Source organism: Camellia sinensis, chromosome 8 (genome assembly GCF_055761805.1).
Source record: "Camellia sinensis isolate YWXY chromosome 8, ASM5576180v1, whole genome shotgun sequence".
Taxonomy (NCBI): domain Eukaryota; kingdom Viridiplantae; phylum Streptophyta; class Magnoliopsida; order Ericales; family Theaceae; genus Camellia; species Camellia sinensis.
Window position 1 is genome coordinate 22,355,440 of NC_138968.1, and position 9,145 is coordinate 22,364,584.

The 9,145-nt window shown below is 32.7% G+C and overlaps 1 long non-coding RNA gene across 1 annotated transcript; it reads left to right on the forward strand.

Moving 5' to 3' along the window:
* Window positions 1-285: 285 nt before the first annotated feature.
* LOC114303474 (uncharacterized) lies at window positions 286-6,510 on the forward strand. The gene is made up of 2 exons (XR_003643753.2): window positions 286-723; window positions 5,111-6,510. It is a non-coding gene; the product is annotated as an uncharacterized LOC114303474 (long non-coding RNA).
* The last annotated feature ends 2,635 nt before the right edge of the window (window positions 6,511-9,145 follow it).

Sequence of the window (9,145 nt, forward strand, 5' to 3'; positions counted from 1 at the left end):
AAGTTTCCAAGCCGAGGCAACTTTAGTTATGACGGACACGTGGCCTTTAGCACGAGTCAGGGTTTCCTAAATTTTTCAAAAATAAAATATTTAGGTGGCGACTCTGTATTTGGCAAAGCAGTCTAATTTTGGCATTATTTGATTTAAAATCGATTTTTCAAGAAGGTTTACCGGATTTGGACTCTTTGGTGATTATTAGTTTCACATTGCACTTTGTGAGACTAGCTTCAAAACCGCAAGAGTCCGAACTGTAAGACCTTCTTTTCGAACCCTTTCCGAAAGGAGGGGCGCTGAAAAAGACGAGTCCACAGTAACCTATCCAATTATCTGAATCTCTGTTTTCTCAACTTTTTGTATTGTATGTTTTCCAGAGATGACGTGCCTCACATTGCTTCTTCCATTTGGGTGAGAAAGAGTGTTTCGGTGGGTACCGAATGGACAACCAACCCAGATGATCCAAGTCTTGCTTCTGACTGATGGGTCTTTCTGTGGTCTCTCCTAGAACCTTCTTTGTTCGGTGCACCGCTTGAAGACAAATAATTGGAAGCTTACATTGCTTACAAAAGATTGCCTAGATGTCTGCATTTTAAGTTTGCATTTACACCTCATTCAAGTCTCACAAATTTGCTCTTTTTCACACAAGTTACCTTAATTGAGGCCTATCTACAAAAAACCAGAGTAGAGAAATAAACGAAGGTTTATTCTCAATTATGTTCACCTGAGGTTCGTTTTTCATGGTCCCCTCTTCTGTTTTCTTTGTAGTGTTTGCTTTGTGATTTATACATTGATTATAAGTTTGTAGACATTGAATACACCTATGAGGTGTTTGTGAAAATGTTTATAAGAGAACCTGCATGCTTACTTCCCTATGAAAGTGAATCAACAAAAATTCAGAATTCACAAATGAAAGATAAAAGATTCTCAAATAAAGATAAGTAATAAAGAAACATATCCCAATACATTACCAAGAGGAAAACCATTAATGCCTACTAAATTCACAAGAGCAAGATGCTTTCGACGTGAACAAACCTTACCTTTCAGTCACCAAATCAATATATATATATATGCCCTAAGTCCTGACCCTTTGTTTAAATTTTAATTAGCAATAAGCTTTACTTCAATAAGAATTAAAGATTGATCTTGAATCCTCACTTTCAATGCAACAAACAAAAAATCACCAAACTATTATTCAAAAAAAAGAAAACAGAGAACAAAAATAATATCCAATAACAGTCTGAACTCAAACAAATCAAACAATGTCAAAAGAATTGATAATTCCAAAAATACCTTCAACTAAGTTTAGGAAACACCAACATAGACGCATACAGACAACAAGAACTGCTTATATAGTCCACTAAGAAATGGGTTTTTGTGAAGGTGTGTGTATGAGAGAGAAAGAAAAAGAGTAACCATATGAGTAACAACATTCTTATAGCACAAGAGGAGAATTTTTCTGGCTAAATTATTTCCTTGCCAAATAGTTAGACAGATTCCTTAGCTTCATTATTGGTGCTCTATGAAAGAAAATTTCCTTTTAGAAGCTTCAACAACCAAATGAAAAAGAAAAAGGAAAAAAAAAAATAAGTGCCCTTGAAAAAACCCAACTAACCAAAATCTGTTATGAAAATGGAAACCAGGTGCGATGTTGAAAAGAATAAGAGAAAGGGAAAAGAAATAATACAGGTGCTACATTGTGGGATAAATAATTGTTTTGAGCAGGACAATTGAAAAGACATAGACTATATATAATGTAAAACATTATTAACCAATGAACATTAGTAATAGTAACTACAAAATCATTCCCCATTTAATGACTAGATAGTAAGATTGATGCATGGAGTCATTAAACAGAAATCACAAAGTACACATTTTTTTTGTTATATAGATATTGTAATTTTCTCCAATTAGACAACAAATGGGGACAAACCCACCAATTCAAATTGAAACTGATGGAGTTCGAACATTACCAATGAGATACTGCCTTATTACAGACTAAAAGCCTTGAAACGCCTACTTCAACCATTTATGGACAACCTCAATTGGAAATTCTTGAGTTCTTTCTCTTGCAAGGTTGCAAGGCTAGAACGGAGACTCAACAGAAACCATTTCATTTTTTTGCTTGCAAGGACTACAGTAGGATTTTAAATGGTGTCTCTATCAATCAAACAATTTAAGGTGGTGGTATTGCAGTTAAATGATGAACTCTAATAAAAAAATAAAAATTGAAATAAGAACAGGATAAAGAAAGTTGTAGGGGTTGAAGCTACCCATTCCATTCTTTTAAAACAAATCTTAGTTGTTAGAGCATCTCCAATCCACTAGGTATATAATGCTTGTTAGTTAAAATGCCTAGTATAACTCATTTTTTTTAACTCCAATGCACTAGGCATATGATTAGGCATTTTAGCTCAACTCACATTCACTACATGTAGCTAGCTTTCAAGGCTAGGCAAAATGTATTTGATCATCAGGATCATTTCCCTCCATCTTTGTTGCTGATGTGGCATTTTCTAAAATTAATAGTATTAAATACATGAAATAGTTGATAGGCAAAATAAAATATATACTTTATAGTAATATTTAGATAGGTAAAATACCTATTACCGTTGGAGATGCTCTTAATAGGGACTTTGAACTAATATAACTCCAATATCAAAAATCAATTTTTGTTTTAATCTTTAATATTTATTCCATGTTCAGTTTTTGTTATGTCTCATTTGGATTTAGGGGACTGGAAAAGAGGTTGTTGATTGGATTGTAATGGTTGGTTCATGAGCCTTCTTTAATGGGTTTCTTTTATTTTTTTTCTTTTTGATTTTTTTATGGATATTTGTTTTCCTATATGTTTTTGATGATAACAATGACTTGGGTTTTTTGAATTTTCATTTCATTTATTTATTTGTTCTATATTTTTATAGCTGGCTAAAATTGAATTTACATTTCCTCTATTTTATCTCCTCTTGTACTATGAACTTCATTTCAATTTATTAATAACAATATTAAAATTTCTTGGAGGAGACTTGGTCAGGGGTGGAGGGAATTAAGGATCAGGGAAAAATTGCACTTTTGCCTTCAGTAAAAAAAAAAAGTTTCAATTTAATCCATTCAAATATGATATTAAATTTTTAAATCACTATTTTCTTTACATTTTCTCTTCAAAAAAACTTGTTTAATATGTTACTATGTGTCACCAATTTTTTATATTAGAGAATTATTATATGTCACTGAATTTTTTGTTATATCACCTATTATACGAATACTCATAATTAGTTTCTTTGTTTAGAAATACTTATTACACAATTAACAACAACTAATAATATATTACTAAGTAATTCAATGATTCAAAACTGTTAAAAAAGAAAAAGAAAGAAAAATAAGTGATATATAGCAGTGTCTTTGTATTATTTATTCACCTCCTCTCATTTCTTTTTTTTTTTAATTCCTATCTACATCTGTTTTGTGTGTGCAACTAAATATAATTTTGTTTTCATATTTTACAAGGCATGTGATTATTTTTCAAACCATGTGATCATCATATATAAAATCAAAGTAAAAACAAAAAATGATTAAGATTGGTTAGCATGAGGTTGTATTTAAATATAACATTTTTATTCCTACCATCAAATAAAAATTAAGTGATTTGATCGTGATTTTTGTTAAGATTTCAACTCAATGGTGCCCCATTTGAGTCAAAATTCTGGCTCCACCATTGGACTTGGTAGTCAATTCTTTTCTGTGTTCTCTTTAGCTGTTGATAAAATGTTAATAGTCTTCTTGGATGTGCAACTCTTCACTAGCCATTTGAAGTCGATGCATCTAATCCTCCCATGGATTGTAGGTAATCAAAGATGATCACAAAATACGATTCACTACTCAATACATTTGATAATCTTCAATAAGTGAACTCAATTGAAGATTTCACAATCAGAAAATTTCAATCAGGTGCTTGCCTCTCACTACATAAATTTGAGTATAAATTGTGCAGACGAATTCAAATGTCTAATTAATTTTTTATCGTATTGCCTACTGTAAACTAACTTGGACTATACGTTTGATCATTTGAGTATATGTCGATTACGCTTCAACCTAAGAAATCCTAGATAGGACTAAGGAACACAATTCATTTAATTTGCAATTGAATAATTAATGACCTTTTGAAATTACTTGACAACTTTAGATGCATAGGTAAATAAATACAGTATATTAAGCAAGAAAAAAAAATTAAAAGAAAAAGAAAAGAAGTGCCGATTGAGTCGCAAGAAAAAGGCAAAATAAAAAAGTGCCAATGGAGTATATTTTATGGTTTTGCTTTAAATAAAAAAAGAAAAAGATTTAAAAAAATAAACATATCTGGGATAGCTTGACAAGGTTAAGCAATATTTTATGGTTAGCCGTTCCATCCCAATTATCTAATATTTTAAGTTCGCAATATTTGTAGATTCAAATTGAAGCTTTCAAGTAAATGGAATTAATATATTATTAACACAGTTTACTTATGCATACATCTTCTTTCGTTTCTTTTGATCATGATGCAGCACGTAGGTCATTATCTTCTCTTACGATGTCTTCCCCACATATGTCAACTGTTCTTGTTTCTTCTGAAAATGGCAAGATGTTGATTTGATTGAATCATCCTTCTCCTTTTATTCTTAGCCTCCCCTTTTGTGTAAGAAGATTTTTTTACTTTTGCCTTGTTTGTAATCAGTTTTGAAAATTTGAAGTTCATTTAACTATTGAAATGTAGCAACTTGTGTGGAGTCGTATCCTTTTCATTCTTGACATTTCTACATAGTCTTACAATAATTGGCTCTCCTACTGTGAGATCAAACAAAATGTTGTTAAATAGTTACATGACTCACATTGTTATTGGGTGAACAAGTAGTAGTGGGAGGTTTGTGATGTATAGTTGACAATGTTTTCTGGTGGCCTTTGGTTTCATGAGTTTGAATTACTTCCTAAGTTTGTTATAGTTTTTAAATTTTAGGGTGTGGAAGGGTTTAATTTCAATTTTTTTTCTCTTTCTACATTACATTGTTTCTCTAATAACATTTTATTACAATGTGACCATTTATTTTTAACCCATTCCTAACTAATTAACTTGAGCTCACAGGTTAATCTGCCCTCGTCAAATTACCACCTTGAGGTGTGTCATTGTGTCAACATTGAAGTTTCTTTTATATCTGAACATGCCATTTTCTATTTGGGATCGATTGGGTTGCTTGAAGAGTATTGTCCTATGTCAAGTAAAAACTCACAGTTGCCAGAAAGAATTGACTGTATGCATCACGGGTCATTTAAGGAATACCCATAATTTTGTGGTAGCAGCTGGGTGTAACATTCCTTGACTACAGAGAAGGATCTCTCTTTTCATGACTAAAAATCATTAGGAGACTTCTACATGTTGAAATACTACATATCTTGAAATAGAGGACTTAATTACAAAAATTCAGATGGTTCAATTGAGATGTGCAGCGTGTGGTTTTGTTTCGGATGTAGATGTGAGGGACAAACTCGTAGCCTTCATTTTGAAGAACCCATCTGAACCAAAGAAGGGTTCTAAAGACAAGAAGGCAATGCGGAGGGCTGAAAAAGAGTGACTGAAGGAATGCGAGTCTGCTGATGAAAAGCAGAAGAAGCTAAAGAAAGTAGTGAAGAAGAAGGGGTCTTCAAATTCCAAGGATGGGCCTACAAAAGTCAATTGCAACAAAAAGAAAGCCAATGGTTCTGATGAGGATCAAAGTTCACCAACTATAAGTCAGGTTGATGAGAAAGAAGAGACAGACAATGATAATGACGACAATGTGCAATGGTAGACCAACATGTCACTGGAGGCAGCCCGCCAATGCATCGAAGAGCAATTGAGATAACCATTCCCATCTCTTTCTGGTAGTGATAAATGACAGTAGGTATATAGTGCCTGATCCTAAGACACTTCAACTGAGACCAGGATTGAAAAATCAAGTACAAGGTCGAGGGTGAAGAGGAAAGTTTAGCAAACAAGCTTCACTTGCTATAGAAATGTTGATCAATGGATGGATCAAGATTGATTTTGTGAACTTGTTTTTGATAGTGGACATTCAACTTTTACATGTGGATCATCCATGTTCAATGCAAGTGTTGGAAGACTTTTGAAGTATACCTCACCTATGGTCAAGATCACATAGAAGTCTCCAATTCTTAAACAACACAAAGGTAATTCTTTACCCAAATTTTGGTTCCATGGGATGTTTTATTTGGAACTAAAACAGGAAAAAGAAAGATGAGAAAATTCTACATTCTCTAATATCTGAAATAAGATATTCTTTTGGTCACCTTAATGTTTACAAATTTGATTCTAAGTCTTTGTTACTTGAACCCCTGTTTTTAATTGTGGCATACATATGTTTGTCTTTTTCTTTTTTAAAGACAGCAAGGAACTAGTTTGTTTTTTGGTTCACAATTTTGTTAAATGTAGGAAGAGGTTATGATTATTGAATATAAAATAATAAATATTGTGTATTTTGTGTTGCAGATTTTTTTTGAAAAAAATTATTACAATTTTGCTATCGTGTATTATTTCTTGCAATAATAATGCGACTCCATGTACGTAGTGCGTGGGGTCCAACTAGTATTTTTTAAAAACAAATTCACAAAAAAAATATGACTTCACTAGTTTTCAACTATCTAAATTGTCAATATATATATATATATATATATATATATATATATTATTTTTTTGTTTGTTGATGAAGAAAATGCACTCTTATGCAAGGTTTGTTTAGCACTATAAATGAAAACGATTGATTTTGCAATTTGGTGGTCCCACCATATCTCGTGTTTGGATGGTAAAAATGAGTCCAGATTCTCTACTTGCATTCTCCCCTTACCTCTTTACTTGCAAGGGTGAAGATGTACTCTAAAATGATCTAACGATCTAGATCTGGAGATATACAAAAAACAATTTAAAAAATAACTAGATTTGGACCATTAGATTATCTTAAAATACATCTCCACCATTACAAGTAGGAAGGAATAGAGAGAGTGCAAGGAGAGGATGCTAATTCGATAAAAATGCCTAGTCTTATAGGAATGGTAAGAGTAATTTTTTTTTTTTTTAGATAGGGGTAAGAGTAATATTAGGAATCATAAAAATGATTTCATAAAATGTTTCATAAACATTTTTTACCCTTAAATTACACATTAATCAAATAATGAAAAATTTTCATAAAATATTTCATGATATTTTTTTCATAATAACTAATGTTACTCAAATGCTAATCTCCTCAAAGGGTGAGGTTAGCATTTTCAAGAAAGAGTTGGGATATACAAAGAAATTTTACCATCACTTACAAATAGGGCTGAGCAAAGGAACCGTGAAATCTGTAAACTAAATCGGCCTAGTCCAATTCGGTATTTTTGGTTTGATTTTTTAAATCTACAGTTCAGTTCTAGTTTGGAAAATTGAGGAATCGTTTTTTGCGGATCGAAGTTTACGGTTGTGAATTAGAACCAATCCGAACTATATATAACTTAAACCATATATATACCATACACCCTTTGTGAAACACTCTTATTATTTTGTTGTTTTTTTTTTTAAAAAAAAAAATTAGTTTTACTAGTGGATGGCACACGCAATGCGTGTGTAATTTAGATAAGTAAACATAAAAATAAATAATAAAGATATTAATATCATAATATGTATGTTGTCTAAATGGTAAGAGTCTTCTTGATGAAACTCAAGATTTTGGGTTCAAATCTTACTGGCGCCTTTGAATAATATTTTTTTATTTTAGGATAGAAAATTTTGCCACATGGCAGAAGGAGAAGCAACCACACTATTAGATACCAAGTCATGTGCTCACATATATAATAGTATAGATAATTGTTGTTGTCACAAACAATATATTTGTTTGACGAGAGTTTTATGCTTAATACATGTTAAACAATATGTTTATTTACTAGATATTATATTCGTTTAAGTTAATGGTCGAACAATATACATATTTAAAGTGTTATATGATTTTTGAAATGAAAATATTATATGATTTTTCTTTATGAACAAATTATGTGAAACCTTGGTTCCAAATCGAATCGAACCATGTTTAAATAGATAGTTCGGATTAATTCTATGATTTAAATGGATTGGTTTAATTTTAATTTTTAAGGAATCATAAACAACAGATTGGTCATGATTTTACTCCAAATCGAACTAATTCAGACCATACTCATCCTTACTTACAAAAATAACAAAACTGCATTTTATATAATGATAATTTTTACATAATTTCATATATTTAATTACAACTGAGAGGGTAATTTTTGTGAAAATTGGGCCGAGCTAGGAGATGGTCATTATGGCCCACAGTACGAAAGGCTGGGTAAAAAGGCCGTAAAGTTACTCCGACCCAAGAGAGGTACAAAATTACTCCGGCCCAAGAGAGGTACAAAATTACTCCGGGCCGAGAGAAATGTAAAGTTACTCCGGTCCAAAAGTGACTTGGATTTAGGCCGGTCTCAGAGTTAGCCCGGTCATGGCGTATTGTGGTTAGAACGGTCAGAACCTTGCTACTCGGTAGCTCGATCTAAACACATCATGGTTTGTACATAAGAGAATCGAGATAAGGAGGAGTAAAAGGAAGAACCGAACTAAGGATAGTTCAGCCTACTCTGTGGCTCAGCATAGCCATGATTACTTCGGTCATGTTGGAGTTCGGCCATGGTAAAAACCATCTCACTTGGTTTAAGCAGTGAGGGGGGTGTTAAAAGATAAGCATTATCTTTTAGGAGTATGAATCCTAGGAGGACTCTGCATGGAGGAGTAGAAGTCCTACTAGGATTGTGCCACACGAAACCTATTAAAGCTCACAAACATCACCTTTGGAGAGGTAACACACAACTTTGTTTTTTGAATACATGGAGCTTTTGTCTATTTGTCAAGCTTACTGACTTAGGCATCGGAGAGGTTTCCGGCACACACCCGCCGGCTAGCTCACGTTTGTGTTTTCAGGTGACAAAGCGACGTCGTACGGAGGCGCGCAGACTTGATCAACAGGATTATACGAGAAAGTTTATTTCTTTCCCGTACAATTGGCACCGTCTGTGGGAATAACAGACAGGACAAAACCTCTTGATCAAGCTTTGCCTCTTGAAGAACAATGGCGCACAA